Below are 9,406 nucleotides of genomic sequence, written 5' to 3'. Positions count from 1 at the left end.
GGTGGCTGAATCGGCTAATTCGAACGACCATAACTTTTGAGTCGGGTGTATGCTGGAGGCCCATGATATTTTGAGATGCTAGAAAATGAAAAATAGAAGCTCTCGAGTAATTGAAATGGTGATAACTTTTCATTAGAATGTTCAATTCAGGCGCTTATTATATCGATGCCCTTGAAAATGAACTACGGAAGCTCTCGAGAAATTGAAATGGTCATTACTTTTCGTAAGTTCAGGCGCCTGAATCGGCAAATTCGAACGACCATTACTTTTGAGTCGGGTGTATGCTGAAGGCCCATGATATATCGAGACGCTCGAAAATGAAAAATGGAAGCTCTCGAGAAATTTAAATGGACATTACTTTTTACTCAGATGTCCGATTCAGGCGCATAGTATGTCGAGACGCTCGAAATTGAATACGAAAGCTCTCGGCAAATTCGAATGGCCACAACTTTTGACTCGGGTGTATGCTCTAGGCCAATGATATATCAACGCGCTAGAAAATGAACAACGGAAGCTCTCGAGAAATTCAAATGGTCATTACTTTTTACTCGGATGTCCAGTTCCGGCGTATATTATATAGACACGCTAGAACTTGAACACGGAAGATCTTGGCAAATTCAAATGACCATAAATTTTGACTCGGGTGGATGTGTGAGGGCCATGATATATCGAGACGCTCGAAAATGAAAAACAAAAGAAGCTCTCAAGTAATTCAAATGGTCAAAACATTTAACTCGGATGTCCGATTAAGGCGCATAATATATCGAGACGTTGGAAATTGAACACGGAAGCTCTCTGTAAATTCATAAGGCCATAACTTTTTACTCGGGTGTATGCGTGAGGCCCATTATATATCGAAACACTAACAAATGAACAACGAAAGCTTTCGAGAAATTCAAATGGTCATTAATTTTCCCTCGGATGTCCAATTCAGGCGCGTAATATATCCAAACGCTAAAAATTAAACAGGGAAGCCCTCAGCAAATTCGAACAACCATAACTTTTGAGTCGAGTGTATGCTGGAGGCCCATGATATATCGAGACACTTGAAAATGAACAACGGAAGCCCTCGAGAAATTCAAATGGACATTACTTTTTACTCGGATGTCCGATTCAGGCGCACAGTATATCGAGACGCTCGAAATTGAACACGGAAGCTCTAGGCAAATTCGAATGGCCCCAACTTTTGACTCGGGTGTATGCTTCAGGCCCATGATATATCGACGCGCTTGAAAATGAACAACGGAAGTTCTAGAAAAATTCAAATGGTCATTACTTTTCACTAGTATGTCCAGTTCAGGCGCATAATATATCAAGACGCTAGAAATTGAACACGGAACCTCTCAGCAAATTCAAACGACCAAAACTTTTGACTCGGGTGTATGCGTGAAGCCCATTATATATCGAGACACTCAAAATGAACAAAGGAAGCTATCGAGAAATTCAAATGGTGAATACATTTCACTCGCATGTCCAATTCTGGCGCATAATATATCGAGACAGTAGAAATTGAACACGGAAGCTGTCGGCAAATTCAAACAGCCATAACTTTTGACGGGTGTATGTGTGAGGCCCATTATATATCGAGACCCACGAAAATGAATAACGAAAGCTCTAGAGATATTCAAATGGTCAGTAATTTTCACTAGGATGTCCAATTCAGGTGCAAAATATATCGAGACATTCGAATTAAACACGGAAGCCCTTGCAAATTCAATTGGCCATAACTTTTGACTCAGGTGTATGTGTGAGGCCCAAGATATATCGAGACGCTAAAAAATGAACAACAGAAGCTCTCGAGATATTCAAATGGTCATTACTTTTCAGTCGGATGTTCGATTCTGACGCATAAAATCTCGAGACGCAAAAAATTGAATAAGGAAGCTTTCGGGAAATTTGAACAACCATAACTTTTGCTCGGGTGTATGTGTGAGGCCCGTGATATATTGAGACACTCCAAAAATAAACAACAGAAGCTCTCGAGTAATTCAAATGGTCATAATTTTTCATTCGGATGTCCGACTCAGGCGCATAATATATCGAGACGCTCGAAATTGAACACGGAAGCTCTCGACAAATTCAAACGGCCATAACTTTTGTCTCGGATGTATGCTTGAGGCCCATGATATATGAAGACGCTTGAAAATGAACAACGGAAGCTCTCGAGAAATTCAAATAGTCATAAATTTTATCACGGATGTCCGATTCAGGCGCATAATATATTGAGACGCTCGAAATTGAACCCAAAAGTTCTCGACAAATTCTAATGGTCACAACTTTTGACCTGGGTGTATGCTTGAGGCCCATGATATATTGAGACTCTCGAAAATGAACAACGGAAGCTCTTGAGAAATTCAAATGGTCATTACTTTTCAGTCGTATGTCCAGCTCAGGCGCATAATATATCAAGACGCTATAAATTGAACACGGAAACTCTTGGCAAATTGCAACGGCTATAATGTTCGACTCGGGTGTATGGGTGAGGCCCATGATATATCAAGACGCTAGAAAATAAACAATATAAGCTTTCGAGTAATTCAAATGGTCATAACATTTCACTCGGATGTTCGATTCAGGCACATAATATATCGAAACGCTCGAAATTGAACACAAAAGCTCTCTGTAAATTCAAACGGCCAAAAGTTTTGACTCGGTTGTATGCATGAAGCCCATTATATGTCGAGACACTCAAAATGAACGACGAAAGCTATCGAGAAATTCAAATGGTGAATACATTTCACTCGCTTGTCCAGTTTTGGCGCATAATATATCGAAATGGTAGAAATTGAACATAGAAGCTGTCGGCAAATTCGAACAGCCATAACTTTTGACTCGGGTGTATGTCTGAGGCCTGTGATATATCCAGACGCTCGAAAAATAAACAACAGAAGCTCTCGAGTAATTCAATTGGTTATAATTTTTCATTCAGATGTCCGATGATATATCGAGACACTTGAAAATGAACAACATAAGCTCTCGAGTAAATCAAATGCTCATAATTTTTCATATCGGATCTCCGATTAAGGCGCATAATATATCGAGATGCTCGAAATTGAGCACGGAAGCTCTCGGCAAATTCAAACAGACATAACTTTTGACTCGGGTGTATGTGTGAGGCCCATGATGTATCGAGACGCACGAAAATGAACAATGGAAGCTCTAGAGAAATTCAAATGGTCAGTACTTTTCACTTGGATGTCCAGTTCAGGCGCAACATATATCGAGACGTTCGAAATTGAACACGGAAGCCCTTGGCAAATTTAATTGGCCAAAACTTTTGACTCGGGTGGATGTGTGAGGCCCAAGATATTTCGAGACGCTCGAAGATGAACAGCAGAAGCTCTCGAGATATTCAAATGGTCATTACTTTTCAGTCAGATGTTCGATTCCGGCGCATAATATATCGAGACGCTAGAAATTAAATACGGAAGCTCTCGGGAAATTCGACCAACCCATACTTTTGACTCGGGTGTATGTGTGAGGCCCGTGATGTATCGAGACGCTCGAAAAATGAACAACAAAAGCTCTCGAGTAATTCAAATGGTCATAATCTTTCACTCGGATGTGCGATTCACGCGCATAACATATCGAGACGCTCGAAATTGAACACGGAAGCTCTTGGTAAATTCAAGCGGCCATAACTTTTGCCTCGGATGTATGCTTAAGGCCCTTGATATATCAAGACGCTTGAAAATGAACAACGGAAGCTCTCGAGAAATTCAAATAGTCATAACTTTTAGCACGGATGTCCGATTCAGGCGCATAATATATCGAGACGGTCGAAATTGAACACCAAAGTTCTCGACAAATTCTAATGGCCACAACTTTTGACCCGGGTGTATGCCTGAGGCCCATGATATATCGAGGCGCACGGAAATGAACAACGAAAGCTCTTGAGAAATTGAAATGGTCATTACTTTTCACTTGGATGTCCAGTTCAGGCGCATAATATATCGAGACGTTCGAAATTCAACACGGAAGGCCACGATAAATTCAAACGGCCATAACCTTTTACTCGGGTGTATGTGTCAGGCCCATGATATATCGAGACTCTCGAAAATGAACAACGGAAGCTCTTGAGAAATTCAAATGGTCATTACTTTTCAGTCATAAGTCCAGCTCAGGCACATAATATATCATGACGCTAGAAATTGAACACGGAAACTCTCGGCAAATTCCAAAGGCTATAACGTTTGACTCGGGTGTATGGGTGAGGCCCATGATATATCAAGACGCTAGAAAATGAACAATAGAAGCTCTCGAGTAATTCAAATGGTCATAACATTTCACTCGAATCTCCGATTTAGGTGCATAATATATCGAGATGCTCGAAATTGAACACAGAAGCTCTCTGAAAATTCAAACGGCCTAAACTTTTGATTCGGGTGTTTTCGTGAAGCCCATTATATATCGAGACACACGAAATGAACAACAAAAGCTATCGAGAAATTCAAATGGTGAATACATTTCACTCGCTTGTCCAGTTCTTGCGCATAATATATCGAGACGGTAAAAGTTGAACACGGAAGCTGTCGGCAAATTCGAACAGCTATAACTTTTGACTCGGGTGTATGTGTGAGGCCCATGATATATCGGGACGCACAAAAATGAACAACGGAAGCTCCAGAGAAATTCAAATGGTCAGTACTTTTCACTTGGATGTCCAGTTCAGGCGCAAAATATATCGAGACGTTCGAAATTGAACACGGAAGCCCATGGCACATTCAATTGGCCATAACTTTCGACTCGGGTGCATGTTTGAGGCCCAAGATATATCGAGACGCTCGAAAATGAACAGTAGAAGCTCTCGAGATATTCAAATGGTCATTACTTTTCAGTTGGATGTTCGATTTCGACGCATAATATATCAAGACACTAGAAATTGAATACGGAAGCTCTAGGGAAATTCGAACATCCCAAACTTTTGACTCGGGTGTATCTGTGAGGCCCGTGATATATCGAGACGCTCGAAAAATGAAAAACATAAGCTCTCTAGTAATTCAAATGCTCATAATTTTTCATATCGGATAAGCGCATAATATATCGAGACGCTCGAAATTGAACACGAAAGCTCTCTGTAAATTCAAACGACCCAAACTTTTGACTCGGGTGTATGCGTGAAGCCCATTATATATCAAGACACTCGAAATGAACAACCAAAGCTATCGAGAAATTCAAATGGTGAATACATTTCACTCGCTTGTCCAGTTCTGGCACATAATATATCGATACGGTAGAAGTTGAACATGGAAGCCCTTGACAAATTCAATTGGCCATAACTTTTGACTCGAGTTTATGTGTGAGGCCCAAGATATATCGAAAAGCTCGAAAATGAACAGAAGAAGCTCTCGAGATATTCAAATGGTCATTACTTTTCAATCGGATGTTCGATTCCGGCGCATAATATATCGAGACACTAAAAATTGAATACGGAAGCACTCGGGAAATTTGAACAACCAAAACTTTTGACTCGGGTGTATGTGTGAGGCCCGTGATATATCGAGACGCTCGAAAAATGAACAACAAAAGCTCTCTAGTAATTCAAATGGTCATAAGTTTTCATATCGGATGTCCGATTCAGGCGCATAATATATCGAGACGCTCGAAATTGAACACGGAAGCTCTCGACAAATTCAAACAACCATAACTTTTGACTCGGGTGTATGAGTGAGGCCAGTGGTATATCGAGACGCTCGAAAAATGAACAACAAAAGCTCTCGAGTAATTCAAATGGTCATAATCATTCACTCGGATGTCCGATTTAGGCGCATAATATATCGAGACGCTCGAAATTGAACACAGAAGCTCACAGCAAATTCAAACGGACATAAGTTTTGTCTCGGATATATGCTTGAGGCCCATGATATATCAAGACGCTTGAAAATGAACAACGGAAGCTCTCAAGAAATTCAAATAGTCATAACCTTTATCACGGATGTCCGATTCAGGCGCATAATACATCAAGACACTCGAAATTGAACACGGAAGCTCTCTATAAATTCAAACGACCAAAACTTTTGACTCAGGTGTATGCATGAAGTCCATTATATGTCGAGACACTTGAATTGAACAACGAAAGCTATCGAGAAATTCAAATGGTGAATACATTTCACTCGCTTGTCCAGTTCTGGCGCATAATATATCGAGATGGTAGAAATTGAACACGGAAGCTGTCGGCAAATTCGAATATCCATAACTTTTGACTCGGGTGTATGTGTGTGGCCCATGATATATCCAGACGCTCGAAAAATAAACAACAAAAGCTCTCGAGTAATTCAATTGGTTATAATTTTTCATTCAGATGTCCGATGATATATCAAGACACTTGAAAATGAACAACAAAAGCTCTCGAGGAATTCAAATGGTCATAATATTTCATCTTGGATGTCCGATTCAGGCGCATAATATATCGAGACACTCAAAATTGAATACGGAATCTCTCGGCAAATTCAAACAGCCATAACTTCAGACTCGGGTGTATGTGTGAGGCCCGTGATATATCGAGACGCTAAAAAATGAACAGCAGAAGCTCTCGAGATATTCAAATGGTCATTACTTTTCAGTCGGATGTTCGATGCCGGCGCATAATATATCGAGACACTAGAAATTGAATACGGAAGCTCTCGGGAAATTCAAGCAACCCAAACTTTTGACTCAGGTGTATGTGTGAGGCCCGTGATATATCGAGACGCTCGAAAAATGAACAACAAAAGCTCTCTAGTAATTCAAATGATCATAATTTTTCATATCGGATTTCCGATTCAAGCACATAATATATCGAGACGCTCGAAATTGAACACGGAAGCTCTCGACAAATTCAAACAGCCATAACTTTTGACTCGGGTGTATGTGTGAGGCCCAGAATACATCCAGATGCTCGAAAAATAAACAACAGATGCTCTCTAGTAATTCAATTGCTTATAATTTTTCATTCAGATGACCGATGATATATCGAGACACTTGAAAATGAACAACAAAAGCTCTCGAGTAATTCAAATGGTCATAATTTTTCATATCGGATGTGCGATTCAGGCGCAAAATATATCGTGACGTTCGAAGTTGAACACGGAAGCCCTTGGCAAATTCAATTGGCCATAACTTTTGACTCGGGTGCATGTTTGAGGCCCAAGATATATTGAGACGCTCGAAAATGAACAGCAGAAGCTCTCGACATATTGAAATGGTCATAATATATCAAGACACTAGAAATTGAATATCGAAGCTCTCGGGAAATTGAGGCCCGTGATATATCGAGACGCCCGAAAAATGAACAACAAAACCTCTCTAGTAATTCAAATGGTCATAATTTTTCATATCGGATGTCCGATTAAGGCGCATATTATATCGAGACGCTTGAAATTGAACACGGAAGCTCTTTGTAAATTCAAACAGCCATAACTTTTGACTCGGGTGTATGTGTGAGGCCAGTGGTATATCGAGACGCTCGAAAAATGAACCACAAAAGCTCTCGAGTAATTCAAACGGTCCTAATCATTCACTAGATGTCCGATTTAGGCGCATAATATATCGAGACGCTCGAAATTGAACATGGAAGCTCATGGCAAATTCAAACGGACATAAGTTTTGTCTCGGATATATGCTTGAGGCCCATGATATATCAAGACGCTTGAAAATGAACAACGGAAGCTCTCAAGAAATTCAAATAGTCATAACCTTTATCACGGATGTCCAATTCAGGTGCATAATACATCGAGACGCTCGAAATTGAACACGGAAGCTCTCTATAAATTCAAACGACCAAAACTTTTGACTCAGGCGTATGCATGAAACCCATTATATGTCGATACACTCGAAATGAACAACGAAAGCTATCGAGAAATTCAAATGGTGAATACATTTCACTTGCTTGTCCAGTTCTGGCGCATAATATATCGAGATGGTAGAAATTGAACACGGAAGCTGTAGGCAAATTCGAACAGCCATAACTTTTGACTCGGGTGTATGTGTGAGGCCCAGGATACATCTAGATGCTCGAAAAATAAACAACAGATGCTCTCGAGTAATTTAATTGGTTATAATTTTTCATTCAGATGTCCGATGATATATCGAGAAACTTGAAAATGAACAACAAAAGCTCTCGAGTAATTCAAATGGTCATAATTATTCATATCGGATGATCGATTCAGGCGCAAAATATATCATGACGTTCGAAATTGAACACGGAAGCCCTTGGCAAATTCAATTGGCCATAACTTTTGACTCTGGTGCATGTTTGAGGCCCATGATATATCGAGGCGCACGAAAATGAACAACGAAAGCTATTGAGAAATTGAAATGGTCATTACTTTTCACTCGGATGTCCAGTTCAGGCGCATAATATATCGAGACGTTCGAAATTCAACACGGAAGGCCACGACAAATTCAAACGGCCATAACTTTTTACTCGGGTGTATGTGTCAGGCTCATGATATATCGAGACTCTCGAAAATGAACAACGGAAGCTCTAGAGAAATTCAAAATGGTCATTATTTTTCAGTCATATGTCCAGCTCAGGTTTTGACTCGGGTTTATGTGTGAGGCCCGTGATATATCGAGACGCTCGAAAAATGAACACCAAAGTTCTCGACAAATTCTAATGGCCACAACTTTTGACCCGGGTGTATGCCTGAGGCCCACGATATATCGAGGCGCACGAAATTGAACAACGAAAGCTATTGAGAAATTGAAATGGTCATTACTTTTCACTCGGATGTCCAGTTCAGGCGCATTATATATCGAGACGTTCGAAATTCAACACGGAAGGCCACGACAAATTCAAACTGCCATAACTTCCTACTCGGGTGTATGTGTCAGGCTCATGATATATCGAGACTCTCCAAAATGAACAACGGAAGCTCTTGAGAAATTCAAATGGTCATTACTTTTCAGTCATATGTCCAGCTCAGGCGCATAATATATCAAGACGCTAGAAATTGAACAGGAAAACTCTCGTCAAATTCCAACGGCTATAACGTTTGACTCGGGTGAATTGGTGACGCCCATGATATATCAAGACTCTTGAAAATGAACAATAGAAGCTCTCGAGTAATTCATATGGTCATAACATTTCAGTCGGATCTCCGATTCAGGCGCATAATATATCGAGATGCTCGAAATTGAACACGGAAGCTCTCTATAAATTCAAACGACCAAAACTTTTGACTCAGGTGTATGCATGAAGCCCATTATATGTCGAGACACTCGAAATGAACAACGAAAGCTATCGAGAAATTCAAATGGTGAATACATTTGACTCGCTTGTCCAGTTCTGGCGCATAATATATCGAGATGGTAGAAATTGAACACGGAAGCTGTAGGAAAATTTGAACAGCCATAACTTTTGACTCGGGTGTATGTGTGAGGCCCATGATATATCCAAACGCTCGAAAAATAAACAACAAAAGCT

This window comes from Glycine soja, chromosome 17, assembly GCF_004193775.1.
Source record: "Glycine soja cultivar W05 chromosome 17, ASM419377v2, whole genome shotgun sequence".
Classification (NCBI taxonomy): Eukaryota; Viridiplantae; Streptophyta; class Magnoliopsida; order Fabales; family Fabaceae; genus Glycine; species Glycine soja.
This window is presented reverse-complemented; position numbering follows the sequence as displayed.